An 18,957-nucleotide genomic window follows, 5' to 3' on the forward strand; every position below is an offset into this window, starting at 1 on the left:
TGATGAAATGAATATTTGTTTCTCCTGCCCTTGTCAATCCCCTACCTAGATAAAATCAGGCCTGAGATATGACACAACAGCATTTGTAATTTATATGGGAGGAGGGGTGGAGCTGCCTTCAAAATGTCTTCCAGGTATAAACTGTTGAAAATTCTCAAAACCCATTTGTAGCAGCTAAGTATTATCATGTTCATTCCTGGATGAAGAAACTAGAAATAGATGAATCATTTAACTTCTCTGATTCAAACACCTACACAGTACGATGGAACTTTATCCACACCTCAGTTACAATTTCACTGCTGTCAGGGTTTATGCATTAGTAATATGAGGATAGTTTTCCTTGCATATCTTATTGAAAAGAGGCAATGAGAAATCCAGAGAGAGTGTGCGCCATGACCCCCACTGCAGTGCTTGAAACACAGGTGGAGAAATTTGGGGAAAATACAGGGCCCCTAATGGGAAGGGCTTACAGCTCAGTGGTAGAGCAAGCAGAATGTCCTGGTTGATTCCTTCAGGTAGGGCAGAAAAAAAATTCCTGCTTGAAACCTTGAAAGGTCAACATCAACAATATTAAGCTAGGTGTACCAATGTATAAGGTGACTTCCTTAATACTCCACCTTTCTGTCTTTGAGTGTTTTGATCAAATCATGTCTCCACAATAGGTTTCTAAAAAAGTGGATAAAGATGCCATCAGAAAAGTAAAGGAGTTAGGCCCAATCTGCCTCCCCCCCCCCCCAATGATCATTTGTACAGGAAGGGGGATCCAACAGCTGGAGGAAGGGGTAAAACTGGGGTTGCCCTGACCAGGACAAATGTCCCCCCATTTTGTGAGAGCAAACCTGTAATGACCAGATCTCTCCTGGCTGTGGCAAATCCTGTGGCCCTCCTGATTAGACAGGCCAAATGAGCAGCGAGTTGCCTCCATGTTGCAAGAAGCATCTGGCAGAGAAGGACCTCTCTGTAAGAACTGTAACAGTTTGCTGGACTGAGTAAGGGTTTTTCTGCTAATATACTTAAGTTAAAGGATCAAAGCAGACGATGAAGCAATCTCTGTGATATATGGTACCTCCTGGAAGTGGGTTCTCTTTGGTTGTGCAAAAAATAGTAATAGTATTAGTAAATAACAGTAAAATCTTAGTAAAGTACAGTACAATCTTTTCATCCCTTCGCCTGCTTCAAATGTCCTATTCTCAACTGCAGGATGTAGACTTACCCCTTGGTATGAGGAGGTGGGCAGGCAGCCACCAAGCTGATCCCCTCAGTCTTGTGAAGTGTCCTCTTTTTAAATTAAATGTGACTGTGCTTTATTTTCTGAGTAATACACTAACATTTGGAATCTGATAGCAACGTGGTCACTCATCCCAATCAGTGTCCCAAAAATCTTGCAACAAGTCTTTGACCCAACTCAAGATAAATTCCCGAGTCACCTCTCCTCTGCTGGGTTTCATGACCACTTGTTTCAAGATCATCCAGGACATTAAGAAATGCTGTCTCTGGGTGTACCCTGTTAAGGGCTTGGGCAATTTCCTACTGAATGGTTTGTCAACCCAGAGGCCAGGTGTTCAGTTGCACTGGCCCCTCCATGTAAAAGTTGGATTGTGTCTAAAGTAACAAAAATCCTACGTAAGCTACCTTAGGTTATTAAAGAAATCAATCTCTTGAATAAAGAAAGGCTTAGAGTATTGTACTCTGTTTGTTGAGGTTCCTTGATGCTACAACTCTAAGAAGAGCTAAGGTGTTCCAAGATTAACATAGGATTTATTGCTTTTGATTTTCTGTTCAACATTTCTACCTTAATGGAATGACTGCAGGATTTCTGATGACTTTGTGAGTAGAAAATGTTGGCATTATAATTCACTTCAGCTTTCCTGTGACCTAAAGTAGGTTATTCTTATTCAAATATGTCTGTGTTACTCAAGCACATTATCTTTCGCCTTTTAAAATAATCTCTGCTTTTTCCCTGGGAGCAAAGAACAATTGACTGCACACAATAGCACCTCTGTCTATCAGCTGCAATTACCTGAGGCAGATACATATTTAAAATATACATGATAGTTCTTTTCATGGTAGGCGTTTGTGGATATTCTACAAATACCAAACGTTTGTCTCAAATGAAGGGCAATGTATCTGTTTTAATAATGTAGTGTTAGCATTTATAGCTGCTACTCTGGGAGGAAAAAAGGTTGTTATTGTCTTGATATTATTGCTGAGAAACAAGCTTTCAAAAAGGCAAAATGCACCTTTAATGAAAGTTGTAAGTGTGCTTAACTAAATGATAGAAACAAGCTGACAACAAAATTCTTAACTGAAGCATTTATGTGTCTGTGTAAGTGACGTGTTTACAGTATGATTGTGTTGAGGTTTAAAAGTGTGTATGTGTGTGTGTGGTCACCAGAGCTTAATTTCTAAAAAAAGAAACGTTGAGATAGAAGGCTTTTTTACAATCACACTCTTGGTTGTAGAAACCAACACCATAGCCCAGCCATTTTCAGCCACTGTGTCATGGCACACTGGTGTGCTGCGAATGGTCCCCAGGTGTGCCATGAGAATTTGGGAGAGGGTCATTTATCAATAGGACCATTGGGGGATGTGAGCCCCCATTGACAGCACAGTGTGCCTTGTCAATTGTCAAAAAGCTGATGGTGTGCCTTGACCATTTTAGTACCTTGCCAGTGTGCCGTGGGATGAAAAAGGTAGAAAATCACTGCCATAGCCAGATTGCAGATTAGGAAACGGGCTACAGCAGTGCAGTTACACAGTAGTGACGGAGAGACACTCTATTCAACAGTGATTCCACCTGCATTTTGTTTTGAGGGTCAGCCTTCACAGTTTTAGCAGTAGCCATGGCTACACAATACAGATAAGGCCAATCCTAGTAGAGACTTTGACTTTAGAGGGCTTGTTTGAGTAGGACTCCACTCTTCTGTGAGCTTCCTCAGATTCCCATCCATCTCCTACCAGCAACTGTTACCCTGCACATGCCTGATCCCGTCTGATCTCGGAAGCTAAGCAGGGTCAGGCCTGGTTAGTACTTGGATGGGAGACCGCTTGGGAATATGAGGTGTTGTAGGCTTATACCATAGTCTTTCGAGACTGAAGGTTGCCAACCATCCATCTCTCTGCTCTCTCCTGGCACAGCACTCCCTCTACTCTCTGCCTTTGCTAAGCTTGTTTTCTCTTTTTCTTTCCCTACCTTTCAAAATATAATAAATACAAGGGATCCCTGTATCCATGGATCCCGTATCCGTGTTGTTGGCAACCTTCAGTCTTGAAAGACTATGGTAGTGCGCTCTGAATGGTGGTTCTGGAACAGCGTCTAGTGTGGCTGAAAAGGCCAATTCGGGAGTGACAATCCCTTCCACACTGGGAGCAAGTGCAGTCTGTCCCTGGTCTGTCTCCCTGGCTATGGGCCTTCCTTCTTTGCCTCTTTGCCTCAGACTGTTGGCCAAGTGTCTCTTCAGACTGGGAAAGGCCATGCTGCACAGCCTGCCTCCAAGTGGGCCGCTCAGAGGCCAGGGTTTCCCACTTGTTGAGGTCCACTCCTAAGGCCTTCAGATCCCTCTTGCAGATGTCCTTGTATCGCAGCTGTGGTCCACCTGTAGGGCGCTTTTCACAGATTCACTTATCTGCTAATCAATCCCATGGGACCCCCTGCATGCGCCCCAATGGGAGCTCTGCTCCCCTCACCTCCAGAGGATCCTCAGAGCCCAGCAGAGGCTGCAGGTATCCATCTGCTGCCTTTGCTGGGTTCAGACTGAGCCCCAGTTAAAAAACCCAACTTCCAGTTTCTCCATGAAACCAGAAGTGACACTTTAAACACCTTATAAGGCATTAAAAACATCACTTCCCGTTTCATGGGGAAACCTGTCTGAGCCCAGCAGAAGCCATGGATGGACATCCACAGCCTCTGCTAGGTTCAGAGGATTCTCTGGAGGTGAGGGGAGCAGAGCTCAGCTCCTGAGGGTGGTGGGAGGTGTTCACACATATCTGTGGTTTCATGTAAATGTGAATGGGTCTGGAATGGAATCCCCATGAATACAGGGGCACACCTGTAAGTTAATGTTGGCCCACTCAAACTCTATGGTAGAATAGGCAATCTGTTAATGATTCTATCATGCACTGTGAAGCCTATTCTGAACTGAAGGTGTCCCCAGTAGTGTTAGACCTTGTGTCTCAAGTTATTTCCAGACCCAGAGTATGTCAGAAATAGATGGGTCTTGAGTCTGATATGCAAATTCCTCTGCCACAACCAAGGTTTTTTTAGCCTAAATTCCACTAGAACATAAGGCTATCATTTTTGTCATTGCCCAGTGATTTTTTCACTTACTAGAGAATAATGTTTAAACATTCTTATGAAAGATTTCATGTGTTCATCATTTCCTAGGTCTGAGATTCAAGTGTCCATCAGGTTAAAATATGCATTTCATCTGAAAATACTGCTGTTTTGGTCTCTAATCCATGTTACCAACATTAATAAGATAAAGGGCATCCTTAAAAATTTATTTCCTCAACCCTGCAGTAGAACCATAATGGCAGGAATGTCATTGTTGTAGATACTAAAATGAAAAAATAACATTCCATCATGCTTTGGCACTGTGCCAAATTCATCAAGGAATATATTACAGATACCTTTTAAAAAAGAATAGCAGGCATTTTCAGGTGCATGTTATTCTTTGCAAGTTACAGTTTGGAAAAGTTCAAGCATTTTGAAGATAAAATAATCCACTTGCTTTCCCTTTTTGAGTGGGGAAAGGGGCACAACGAATGTATTAGGAAAATGGAAAAATTTTTATTAAAAAAAAACTCACAGCCCCCCTAAACTTGCTTATGCATTTCTGTTTCCAAATTCAGTCATATTTTATTCACTACAGGTTTATGTCCTATGGCTTATTCTGTTGTTACAATGCCTTGCCAACTGTATACAAAAATGCAAAGAATTTGCTCATGTATTCATTCCTGCTATTCATTTCTGATCCTTATGTGTAATACAAAGGTACTGTGGTGCTGGAAATACATCAAGCTGCTCATTTGTACCATAATATGGTCCATTGGGTAAATATAGACTAGTAAGATTTATTGAGGAAACAGGTGTGAGCAGGTTTAAAAGAATGGTTTGCCTCAGAGAGCTGCTTGTAATTGACTAGGAAAATGGCATATGTTGCCGTTTCCAGACAAGTTGCTATTAATCAACCAGTATTTGCTTCATTTGCAGGGAGAAAGTAAAGAACAGATTCAGCATCCAGCCGATGGGGCTTGAATAAATATTAGAACATTTTTTAAAAACCCAAACCACAAATCTGGAAAGAACAATGTTATTCCCAATAGCTTTAAATACTATTCTTCTGTAACTTTGACTCATTCAATCTATGTACCTAGAGAATCAAGGTAGTTGTGAGCATAGCAGAAGGTTATCAAATAGGGGTCCCAGTGGGATAATGACTGTGGTTCTGTCTGTTTTCACCTGATTGCTGAATGCAGGCCTTTAATCCATTCATGCAGCAGCCTGTTGTATGTATCCCTGCTACAGAAAGCCTGCATGTGGCTTTTGCATGCACAGACGTGGTTCTAAGAACAAATTGCTATTCCTTGATCAGATTGTTGGCAGATTTTGATTCTTTGATGGTATTTACAAGCAAGTAAAACTATTTGCTTAGATCCACAAATTCTGGCTATCAAACATTATTTGTGAACTTAATTCAGCAGTTCCCAAACTGTAGGGGTAGGTCCCAAACTGGGATCCACCAGTGGGTCATAACCCAATTTTTGTTGGTTTGCAGAATTGACAGGGCAGATTAGGCTATGTAAATCAAGATTTAAACAAGCTGCTACTTGGGGAGGAGAAGCACAGCTGCCCAAGCACCATTATAGCCACACGCCTTGGCATTTATAAATCAGACAGAAGCCTCTAGAGCAGGGTTGCCCAAACCCCGGCCCTGGGGCCACTCACGGCCCTCGAGGCCTCTCAATACAGCCCTTAGGGAGCCCCCAGTCTCCAAAGAGCCTCTGGCCCTCTGGAGATTTGTTGGAGCCCACAATGGCCCGACACAGCTTGAGGGCAACTGTTTGACCCCTCGCATGAGCTGTGGGATGAGGGCTCCCTCCACTGCTTGCTGTTTCACTCTGTGATACAGTAGCAGCAGCAAAGTAAAGGCCAGCCTTGCTTTGTGCAAGGCCTTTTATAGGCCTTGAGCTATTGCAAGACCTTCATTCGTTCATATAAGTTCATCTTTAATATATTCATTTATGTAAATTTATTCAAATTTTAAATGTAAATTAATTTCTTTTTTCCCCTGGCCCCCAACACAGTGTCAGAGAGACAATGTGGCCCTCCTGCCAAAAACTTTGGACACCCTTGCTCTAGAGCCTCTAAAACGTTTGGGAACCACTTCCCTAATTGATTCCTCTCCTCCCCAAGTTCTCTGGCACATGCAGAAGACCTGGAGAAAATGTTGGGTCAGTCATTTACTTTTCACCAGGATATAGGGGTGTTCAAAATCAGAGAGAAAGAGGACAGGGGCCACTCGCCTTGTGCTGGGCATCCAGGAACAGGCTGTAGACCGAAATCTCACCACTGACCACATTTGCGAATCCAAGTCCTCTTGGATACAGCACAAATTAGGATTGCACTGTAAGTCTTATACATTGTCAAATACATTCAGTCTCAACGGGTCCAAAAGAACCATAATAAAAAAGGGGCAAAACTGGGAAGAGTTAATCATCATCTACTCTTACCTTTAAGCTGAACTGGGCTGCAATCCTAGCCACACTTTCCTGAGAGTAAGCCCCATTGAACAAAATAGGACTTACTTCTGAGTAGATCTGGTTAGGATTGTGCCCTTAATGTAACTACCAGCCACGGTCCAGACAGGGCTTCAGTTTCAGAAAGTGCCCCTTTTGAACTCCCAATCTAATATTTATATCAGTTTGAGTTCAAAATGTTTGGGTTGGCAGAAATTTTAGAAGGGCAAATGGCATCACTGCTTTTTTTCTCTCTGCTTTTCTTACCAGAACTCTTATGCCAAATATCTAAAGTGATATACATTTTGCCACCAAAATCATTCACCCCTCTTATTGCTTTGATGTTACACCTCTTCTTAAAGCCTATAGTGTGTACTATACACACTTTCCTGGGAGTTCAGATAAGGCCAAAGGTATGCTGGGTTATGTGCCCCCTTGGTAAAATGTACTATTGGCAAGATGGTTGTATAACTGACTGACTATGATGAATTTTTCCAATCCCCTGCATCTCTGATTGAATGGGGATATGTGCAGTATTTTTTCCTCACTACTTGCTAGTTACATATGACCAGTCCATCATGTACAACATGCGCAGTGTGTTAACATTGACATTTGGTAAATTGTATTCAAATATAGTTGTGAAGAATAAAATATAGAATGCTTGACTTAGAAATGTGATGCTAACGAAAGGAAAATTTTCTTACAGTTATGTAATGTTATTGAAATTTCTATATGAAGGCATAGTGTGGAATGATGCCTTTCCGTTTTTCATGTGTGCAACTCCATGGTTCTATCTCTATGTGGTGTCTACAGATTCTTATACCAAAAAGGAAAAAAGCAATAGATATTCTTTGTGCAAATATATCGATCTTAAGAAAAAGTCTTTGTAGTTCATATTTTAATGACTGTTACATTGCTACCATTTCAATGCTATGTTGCCAGACCTTTAGTACAGGCTTTCACTGCCTTGGGGTCTTTCACAGGTTACCCAGGTTCTGGCCATGATACTAATAATCTGGAATTTTTTTTTCTAAAGTGAAAAATATATGTAGTGTATGAAGAAATGTACAGTGGACCCACCTTATTTGCAGGTCCAGCATCTACAGATTTCACCATCTGTGGTTGCAAAGGTTCTCTTTGTAAAAATGTTTTAAAAAGTAAAAATCAGTAAGAAAATAGACTTTACTACCTCCATGCAACACTTTGAGCCAGTGCAGGGACAGCTGTGCTGGCTCAAGCGTGCATTGTGTTCTGCTTCAGAACTGTAACACTACTTGTAATTGGGAGGTAATCTGAGGAAGCCTTGGCACATACTCCTTCGAAATACAACTAGTTCTATGATATTTACTGTGCTGTCCTGAACAGGGTATGTATATAGACACAATATTAAGTGGGTTCCACTTTGCTCTGTGCATTCATGAGGGAGGGAAGTATTTCCATTTTCAGCCATTGGATGTAAGGATGTTATCCTGAGTTCTACAGTTCAGATTGGATCCCAGTGGCATAAATGTGTGGTGAATTCTGAAATGTTCAGGGGATTTTGGAAAATCGACTCAAGAATGCAGGATCTGCTATGATCCAAAATGGGTCTGAATTCAACGTAGCATCTGGGTACACTGGGGACCATAGGAAATGTAGTTTCAGTGTCGATTTGACTACATATGCCTATCACTTTTTCTACCCCAACACTTGCAGTTAGCAACTAGGAAAGAATTGTGATCCACTTGTCATAGTTTTGGAAAGAAAAGATGCATTCAACATACACATGCACCGTTCAAAGTTGGCACAGTGCACATAAATGTTCAGTTCTGGGTATCTGTGCTGAAGTTCAGATTATCTAATGAGAACTGAACTTTTGCATTGCCCTTGCATCCAGGAAATTACATGTTCATTCAGTCTCTGTACTTCTGTTTCTTTTTAATAAGAGCTATTGTATTACAGTATGTTACTCCATTACTCCATTACAGTATGTTAAAGTAATTCTTTTTTACACTACATTGAGCTTAAAGGAATGTTAAATCCATCCAATTTTCATTAGCTGGCAATAAAAAGTCTATTAAAATTGCACATAACATGTAATCAATTAAATTTCTACAAGTGCGTCTGAAAACTAAATGATGCTTTATGGCATTAAATAAATGCAACTCAATAGCAAGAAATATACTGCTGTAATACCTTCATAGACAGGCACAGGGCCTAGGAGAGGGGGGTAAAGGGGGTAATTTTTACCGAGGTCCAGGGTCGAAAGGAAGGGCCCCAGAAAGTTCCTGGGATCTTACATTTTCCTATCTAATCTTGTTGCCCGCACGGGATGCAGGCAACACTGCCACAATTGGGGATGGTGGGAACACTAATGATGCCACATGGGTTGGTAGACCTGGGCTCCAAAGACTTTTCCAGCTGTCTCTACCCTCCCCCCATCCTGTTTCACCCTACTCTGCCCCTATTCTGCATGCCCATCACCACCCTCCCCTGCTCTTTCACTCTTCCCCCTTTGCAAAGGGGCCCCAAATAAACTTTGTACCCCCTGATAAAATTCCTCTCAGAGGCCCTGGACAGGCATCTTAACATAAGCAAGCGATGTCTTCCCTAATCCCTTTCCTATTAGAGCTACAAACTAACTGATGGTGAAACATACTTCATATAGAAGTATGAGTGAAATTCTGAGCATTTTTACTTGGAGGTTAGCCCTATATAAATCAGTCGGTCTTACTTTCAAACGGAATTGTTTAAAAGTGGGGTATAACTCTTCTAAAACTTTTTTAAGGAGTACCAAATCCAAAATTATTGCTCTGATAAATTAATTTAAATGTGGCATGGCACAACTGATTTCCAGCCCAATCCTGAGCTGCCTGGGGCTTCCTACACACTCCGGGCAGCTGCCGTTGGCTCTTCAGGAGAAGGGAACTTTCGTCCCCTTCCCCCAGGTAAAGCGAGAAGCCCCACAAAGGGGCTACTCAATTCACCACCAACCAAAAGGTCAGTGATGAAACAAGAATCTCCGTGTAGTGCGGCGAGCCCGGCATGAAAGCTCAGAATCAGGTGGAGCAAAGCTCCACTGGTCCCGCCTCCCTCCCTCCCCATCCCAGAAAGCCACCTCCCCCCTCCCCAGAACACTTCCTCCCTGCTCCCCCCATGCCTCCACTTACCTCTCCGCTGCTCGGCGGCCTGCGCGACTGCCTAGTGGTGGAGCTCTGGTGGCCACCTGGTGGTAGCCCAGTGCCAGCCACCACTGGGCTACCACTGCCCTAAGCTATGAGAAGCTTGGAGGCCCATTGTTTAAAAATTGGAGGCTCCTTGTTAAAAAAAAAAATACATCAAAATTTGCTGCAAAAGCCACTTTAGAAAAGTCTACAGTGTATATGTGTGTGTGTGATATTCAGAGCACATAAAATTTTAAACTCCCCCCCAAAAAAGAGTTCTGAATTTTTTTTGAGACCCCTGCAGATTGTGAGGCCCTAAACTGTAGCTTGTTTAGCTTATACCTAAGTCCAGCACTGCATTACAATGCACGTTTGCATAGATAGACTCTGTCTGCAAGTCTAGGCTTAATAGTATATTTTACTCTGAAAACCTGGTGACAGCAGAGCTGCTTCTTCTCTTTGGTTGCAAAGAGAGAACCCAGGCTCTGACCTTACCGGCCACATTTAATTCCAGAGACCATTTGTAAACCATTGTAAATGTGAAAATGTGACTATAGAGACACAGTCACTGTCATAATGTTATCTTCTCTTCCCGCCTTCAAAGTACACCAGAGATTTTTCTTCCCATACTCTGGATGACACCACATGTGAGGCATTATCATGAAAACCACATTATCGCAGTAATTTGGGGCCTTTGGGCATCTGATGTGGCAATTGCTTTTACAAGGTTCTGGTATGTAATTTATCATTGGAGTGGTCCACCCTGCTAAAATGCGCCCTTTGTGGGCAGAGGCAAAGCTAATATACTTTCAAAGTGTATTTGAATTGCCTCAATAAATCACAGCTGTCACTGTCAGCATTTTGATGATTTTCTAGGACAATACATTTTCTTCCTGCTTTCTAGTTTGCATGCCTCTTGGGACTTTTATTTGTGTAAATTGCAATGCGTCATAACATGAAATTAAGCAAAGCGCATTCTGATGGCTTGTTTCATTATTTCATTTTAGGATGGGAAGTTTGCTTTGCCCTAAAAAGAAAGCACTTTTGTAGAGTTTGTTTTATAGTAGTAATTAGTACTTTTTATTATTAGCTGAATATAAAAGTGATTGTAGCCTGTTTTAATGTGTTAATTTTCAGCCTCTTAAATAGTTTATGTAGCAGACAATATTTTCATTTAGAACAGGAAACGCATATGCATCACTTTTCGCATGAGAAGGAGATGCAAAGGATATGATATATCTTGATACTAACTAGCAACTTGCCCAACTACTCTGATTCCATTAGTGAGGATACTGACAAAATTTCAATTTGATGGCATACAATAAGACTCAAGGTAGGTATCTTTTGCAGTAATGGGCTTATATTCTGCCATTTGAAGCTATTTGCCTCCTAATCAGTGTCTAGGGCTGCAATCCTATGCATATTTGTTTGGAAGACACCCCATTACACCCAGTGGGACTTACTTTTGAGAAACATGCCCAGCCAGCCTTAAAAATCATCCTGCCCCAGATGAGTCAAACTGTTGCTTATCTACAGGCAAGGACCCTCTCACACCTACCACATAATACTGAGTTGGGCTAATGCTGTTATACGCAAAAGTACTCACGTCTGAATGGGGTCGAGCATATTGAGTATGTTCTCATTGAGCTACTGTATGCAAAATTCAACAATTTTGTATTCAGGGAAAAGAATTAAGAATAAAGCATTAGGACAAATTGACACAATTGTTGCAAAACAGGAAAAGGTCACTTTTGTGTGTATTAATTATCCCATGGCTAAGCTGTCTTATGAATCTGTTCTAACATTTATATTTATCAGTTTATATTTTATGTGTCAAGAATAAAAGACTTAAAAATATAGTGAAATATCAATTATCTGCATAGAACCTTCACAAGAAAGTAAAACGATGTTTGAATGAATGGAAATACTAATTCTGTGGCGATATTTCTCCTGTAAAAACTTTTAATGAACTATTGTTATGTCTCCCTGCTTACTTTTAAGACCTATTCTTCTCCAACAAGGAGTATCTAGGACAGTGAACTATGTTAAAATAGCAACTATCTTTTTTTAAGACTACCAGCATCTTTTTGGCAGCTGCTATTAACAACTGTAGAATGAGCAAAAATTTTGCAGGTGATGCTTTTCTATCACAATTTCCAATTCAATTAGCTGTTGAATTTTTGCTAATTATGCATTTGTTAAGACACAGGAGTCCTGCCAGAAAGAAGATAGCCCTATTTATGAGTACATGATCGGATGGGAGAAAGTCAGAGGAAAGCAGGGAGCAGTTATCCATAACATGTATTTCTGTGGCACCATTTTCTAAGATAATCCCATCTCATCACTTTATTATTTGGGACTTGGTTACTTGCAACTGTATGTGTTTAAATAGAATCCACTGAGGAAGATTGTTTGAGGCAATCTATCTCATTTGCTCCCAAAGGTCCTTAGAGCTGGGCTGTGCATTACTGTCACTATGGGACTTAGCATTTCCATATTATCAGGTAGAACCAATTGCTTGCATAGTGAGTTTCTCTGTCCTCGCCAATGGGCGTCTTTAGCATGGATCACAGTGGGGAATTGCATGATTGCACTGACTTACATGACAAATTTTGCTTTGAGAGAAGCTGCCATTACAGCATTGTAGCACCATATATGGCATTGTGACTGGATCTAATAGGCTGGTGACTTAACCATGGTGAGCATTACTGACGTCTGTTGCATTATTGCCAATTAAGGGCCCAATCCTGTACTCAGCGGCACGGCTCCATGCCGCCAGGCACTGTTGCAAACGTGCCATATGGCACGTTTGCCAGCATCACCACGGCTCCCATCCATGCTATCCCAGCGCCAGCTGGTGCTGGGCTAGCGTGGGGCGGTCGCCCAGCATCCACAGCTCGGCGGTCTCCTGGACCGCTGAGCTGCGGAATGGTAGGCAGGGACGGAGGTGGGGAGGAGGCATTCTGGGGAGGGGGGAGGCCAACGGGGTGGAGAGAGGGCAGGGGAGGTGTGACGGGGAGGTGTGATGCAGGGAGGGGGCAGGCTGGAAGCGTGCCGGGGGAGGGATGGGAGGCGGATCTGCGGAGCTCCGCTCTGCAGGATCCAAGGCGCTCGTATAGGGCTGCGCGCCCTACACAAGCACCTTTACCTTACACGGTAAATTGAGTAGCCCCATTGCGGGGCTGCTTACCTTACTCAGGGGAAGGTGACGAAAGTCCCCTTCTCCTGAGGCACCTCCCGCAGTAGCTTGGGAGACACAGGATCCTGCAGCAGCCCTTCTCGGTGCCGCTGAGCCTGTGCACCCTGGGCAGCTCAGGATTGGTCTGTAAGATCTCAAAGGTACAATGAAGCTACAGCTTAGCTTAGAGCCCAATCAAATCCCCCCGCCATGCTGTAGCATACAGCTGTGATAAAAAGGCATGTGCTGCATGCTATGGTGTGGGGGCGACCTGAAGGAAAACAAGAAGTAAGTAAAAAACTTTTCTTTTTTTTACTGGGTTCCTCAGACACCAGCCAAGGAGAGAAAAGGGGCGAGGAGGTTTTAAAAAGAGGGAATAAGATCTGCCATGAATGCCACTGGATCCTACCCTGACATGCCCCCTGTTTATTCTCCAACATGGTCCATTACTCCCTCTCCCCAACTACAAACCACTCTATGCACCAGCTTTCCTGCACTGAAGTGGATTGGCAGCCATGGCAGCAGGCCACTGATGTTGCTGCGCCTTTAAGCTGTTCCATTCAGATTTCATCTTGGCCTTGTCTCATCACAAAGAAAAATTGACATTGACCAGAATCACAGTCATAGCCTGCCAACACTAGGTAACAGCTTCTGAGCATTTTACTGTCACAGTTCCATTCTCAGTTATGATATTTCCTGGAATTGAGAGGCTGACAGTGTGTTGATGGAGTCCTTTTAAAAGGTTAGTACTTCCATAAAAGTAGCACCTTCCAGTGGGGTAACTCTCTTTGTCTGTTGCAGCAGAAGCATAAGAACATAAGAACATAAGAACATAAGAACAGCCCCACTGGATCAGGCCATAGGCCCATCTAGTCCAGCTTCCTGTATCTCACAGCGGCCCACCAAATGCCCCAGGGAGCACACCAGATAGCTCACACCAGCATAGCTCACACCAGCAATACAGAGTCTTGTAGGATCTTAAAGAGTAACAATTTTTTTTTCAACAAACTTCCATGGATTAGAATCTATGAATTTAGAACTGGAATACTGCAGACACATTCTTATTATTTCCAGTGCTATGCCAGTATGGCATGCACTGCATTCTTTGGTGGTCGTAGGTAGTCACACAGGCCTCCTCAGGGTAAGGGAAAGTTCATTTGCTTACCTCAGGGCTTCACTGTGGCTGTAAGCTCTGGAAAGTTTGATAGGGTTAACCTCAGGGTATAATCCTATCCAACCTTTCAGCTTCGGTGTAGCCACAATGCAGCCCTGTGGTAAGGGAACACGTTCTCATACCTTAAGAAGACCTCAGTTACTGCCCCTCCACCACAGGATGCAGTGCATTGACACAACCCCATTGACACAACTGCACCAGCACTGGAAAATTGGATAGGGTTGGGCTCTGAGTCTCTTACGTATTCCTGAGAATTCCTGAGAATCATACAAAGACACAGAAATACTTCATAAACTGCATTCTGCAATTATACTACCAGAGCACAGGGCTTGTCAGCCTTACATAGGGCAATCACATAGAGGTCTTTACTGTTTTCATTCCAAGCCATGCATATAGGCTTTTCTCCCTTCAACACACACGTTTGCCAACAGTGTAAAAGCTCTTGAAATAACTGAATTAAAATTATTCATTTATTTAACATAGGGTCAAGTCTGTTCTAGATTTGTGGAAACACTGATATACCCAGAGTCTTTGAATATATGAACTGGCTTTATTCTGAGTCAATAAATTTTTTAAATGTCAAGCAGAGCTGTTTTCCAGTCCTGCAACTGAGAAACTTTGCTCAGAAATTCTAAAGAATGATATTAGTCAATTGTTTTTAAAAAAAGTTAAAAATAGTTAACTGCAAAAAAAAAAAAAAAAAGTGCATTCAGTTTGGGGAAAAAATGGCTGTAAATTTAACCTAAAACTGAACATCTTAAATCCTAGAACAAATGCTCCTAAAGCAATTATAGAAAAACCCTAAACAACAGATCAACACCACAATCTGTAATTAAATGTAATCAAAACTTTATGCTTTGTCCAGTGACAAGGAATATATTCTGTACTATAAAATGCATGGTTACAGACTATTGTCCTGTCTTGCTATTAACATGATTTATTAAAGCCCAACCATAAAGCAATTTAACTTTCTCATTATGACATACATTTATAGTACGTAAATCATTTTTCTAATTTCAAAATCTGACTTTTATGGGTCTTGTTTTTCACAACCTAGAGTGAGCTATTATGAGAATTAAAGTGAGAACTTTTTCCACAAGTAGTGCAATATGTGCAAATTGGTTCATAAACAGTGAATAAGTATTCAATAATAGTATAGAATAGTATAGCCAAGGTAGAAAAAATGACGTTTTATTGGTTACATGTACATATTGTAAACGTAATGTTTGGAAAAATATTTGTTTAGAAAAATAAGTGTCTATATAATATCAAGATATTGAACTGAATATCAATAACAAGCGATCAAAGGCCTCTGACACCCCAACCTTTAGCTCATTTAACCTTGGTTAACCTTAACTATGGTTAAGCATTGTGTCTGAATATTTAAATCATGATTAAGGGCTGGCCATACAGGATGTGAAATGATGATCTGAAGTAAGATAGATGGCTTATGTTTACCATGGTTAAGCACGATATTTCCATGGAGCTAACCATGGTTAAGGCAGTTCCTCACTTTCCCACCTTCTCTGTTTGTAGAATGAAAAGCAGACTTCAGTGTGTCTCTGTCACAAAAATTCTGGGGGCAATGCTTAACACTGCTTAACTGACAGTCCAATCTAACATCCAATTATGGCGGTGGGACACTGTCCTGTCACCATAAATTGGCTGTTAACAACAGAGTGTGCCATCGGTGGCCATTTTTCAGTAATCACTTTAATTTCTAAGAATGAGAAAGCATGTTCTAGCATTTCTAGGGGGATATAACACCATCTGTTTGCTGAAAGAGTAGTACATTTACATTCAATCCTATACAGGGCCTATGCCCTGAATCTTGTGTATCTTGCGTGTATCTTGTGATTTGTCAATGTAAGTCCTGGAATGATGGCACAAAAGTTGCTCTGTCATTTTGTGGGCTGTGATTGCCAGCGGTCTACTGAATCCCCTCCATCCTATACTTCTGCCAGTAAGGGTGCAATCCTAACCCCTTTCCAGCACTGACATAAGGGCAATGCAGCTCTGAGGTAAGGGAACAAACATTCTCTTACTTTGAGGAGGCCTCCGTGAGTGATACCCAACTGCAGGATGCAGCACATGTCCCATTGGCACCGCTATGCCAGTGCTGGAAAGCACTGACATAAGGGGTTAGGATTGCACTCTAAGTCAGTTAAGGTGCAAAAGAGATGGGTGGTTTGGGTCAGGGAGCCAGCATTGCTGGGAGCAGGAGAGGGAAGACCTTGGCAGCAGTGATGCACACCAAAATCCTATCTCTCTTTTCCTAGCCTGACATGCCTTGATTCTCCTTGGACTTGCACTAGCTAAAGAGTTGGTGTAGGTCCAAGGAGACCTGTTGGAGGCCAAGTGGCCTAGGGGGAGGTTATTAAAAAAGATTTTTACTTACATTTATTGGGCCATCTGGTCACACACACCACCATCGCTTGCAGTGCTGTTGGGGAATAAGATTAGGCCATGTTATAGTTCCCCATTGTTGCAAAAAAAAAAAAAAAAAAAAAGATGGTTTTCCAATTGTAGGATGGGCTCACCTTAGCATACTTTCCATGCTTGAAAAAGGCCTCCCTGAGCCTCTTACAGCTGTTTGTTGCATCACATCTGGCCTCTCAACCCAGAAGTAACTAACAATGCTGTCATTGCCAGTTTACTTCCAGTGGTACTTCAAATAGGTGGACCATGTGAAGTGGTACAGCAGTGGACAAATGTTGAGAAACACTACACTAGCCAATATGAAATTCTCCTAGCTGGGAATCATCAGTGATTCTTATTGGATTTGTAGAGTTGACCAGTTTTTCCATCATTCTAACCAGACCTGGGAAGAACTACTTGTTTGTTCAAATGACATTTCCTTGTACTTGATTTTAGAAAGTGTACAGGATTCCTTTTTGTTTCCATTAGTCAGTGTTGGATTAGTAGTCCAGTTCAATCTATGCATACAGCAATGCGCTGAATGCATGCAAGTGTGATGTCAAGGGGACAGAAATTAGAACTAGTTGGAGAGAGGACCAAAATCAAAAACTTTAAATTGACTAGGTACATCCTCCAGTCTCTAGCTTGAAACCAGTCATGTGTATGTTTAAGATAATGGAATTTGTTCATGTAATTTCATGCATTAGAAGTTGCCAAGTAATATTGGGTGGCAGAGGATAGTAAATTACTTTAAATTACAGTATGTCATTTGAATGTTTAAGAATGTCACAGTGAACCAAATTCTCAGTTGTCCAAAGATCCTTTTTTTAAAATTGCTTTGCATATTTGAATGAACTTTTTTTGTTTTCATTCGTTTGACTTGCTTTGTTTCATTATTCATTTGAGATGTGATTGCTAGAAAGTTCAAGGATTGCTAGCTGCATAGTTTATACCGTTCATGCAACCATTATAGTTTATAAAACCATTATAATAATGCTGACAGAATGAGAGCGCAGTCCTAAGATTACTCTGGGCTGGCACAGGTTCTTTGTGCTGCCCTGGTAGGGTAACATAAGGCACATTTGCACCTACTCCTGAATCAGCTGGACAGGCGCATGGATTTGCACCAGCCTGAGGAAGCTACATCCAGCCTCTGCAGTGCTGAAACAGGGGGCGATCGTGCTGGCCGAGCTCAGCCAACGTGGGGATCTGGGGGACATGAGGAGGGCAGGGAGGAGACATTTCAGGTTAGGGGGAGACCAGAGATTGGGGCCAGGATCTGGCATTTATGCCAGATCTTGACCCTGTTCCCAGGCAACCTGGAGCAACTCTGGGCTGCTCATATCTGCACCACCTCTTTAGGTGGCACAGATTCGAGTACATCCATTGGGACTACAGCGGCTCTCCCCGGGGTAAGGGGAAGCGATTCCCCTTGCCCTGAGCTAAGCTGCTTTCAGCCCCAAACTCGCACTGAATACGGGGCAGGCCTGCCAGCCTCCTCTTTCCAGTGCAAGTTAAGATTGAGCTGTGAGTAGTTCTTTCAGTGTATTTTTATATTCTCTGAAGACACCAAGTAGAGGATGATGTACATCATATTTTGGAGTGGAACCCAAGTGCCTCTCCCATCACATCTCCCTATGCTAAGGAGAGCCTTAGAAAAGTTATTTGTTTTTTTTCTGTCGCTGAAGGTCTTACAATACGAATATTTTGACTCTGCACAAATTGGCACAATTGACCTCTCAACCAGTCACCAAGCAGTTGTTATCAAGTGAGGAATGGAGCAACTTTGTGAACCCTCATAAATACTTTTGAAGGAACTGTAAAAAATTTTAACAAAAGAATACAGCATAGTAACAGAACTAAGTTTTCTCCAAATACACCCACAGCTACTTAACATACTGAGAATATTGTGCTGTTGGGGGCCACAAATCAAAGTGATGACCTTTTCTGAGAACTTGTACTCACTAAGGGTAGAGCTACATGTTGCAATAAGTGCAGATTTGTGTTCTGTTCCCTCTGCCTGTTTGTAACATGTTGTACAACTTACCATTGATGAATGGCTTCATGACATTTTCCCATTCCTGCCAGAACTGCCAAAGATGTGGAGTAGGAATGGGGAAATTCATCACGTAATGACATAAGGTAAGTTTTCCTGAATGTTATATGGAAGGGGAGGGAGATGATCAACACACAACTGTCCATTTTGATGGCCATTTCTTCTCTCTTTTAACATGCAGTTCCTTCCTAAATGTGGATCTCCCACCAGCTTTTTTCAAGCATTTGGTTGTTAATATTGCAAAACATAC

The 18,957-nt window shown here is 42.0% G+C and overlaps 1 protein-coding gene and 1 pseudogene across 1 annotated transcript in view; both read left to right on the plus strand.

Moving 5' to 3' along the window:
* The window catches only part of ARPP21 (cAMP regulated phosphoprotein 21), a 122,529-nt gene that overhangs the window by 85,718 nt on the left and 17,854 nt on the right, over positions 1–18,957 (plus strand). The window lies entirely within an intron of this gene.
* On the plus strand, positions 2,957–3,073 carry LOC136654771 (5S ribosomal RNA; annotated as a pseudogene).

Source organism: Tiliqua scincoides, chromosome 5, assembly GCF_035046505.1.
Source record: "Tiliqua scincoides isolate rTilSci1 chromosome 5, rTilSci1.hap2, whole genome shotgun sequence".
NCBI classification, from domain to species: Eukaryota; Metazoa; Chordata; class Lepidosauria; order Squamata; family Scincidae; genus Tiliqua; species Tiliqua scincoides.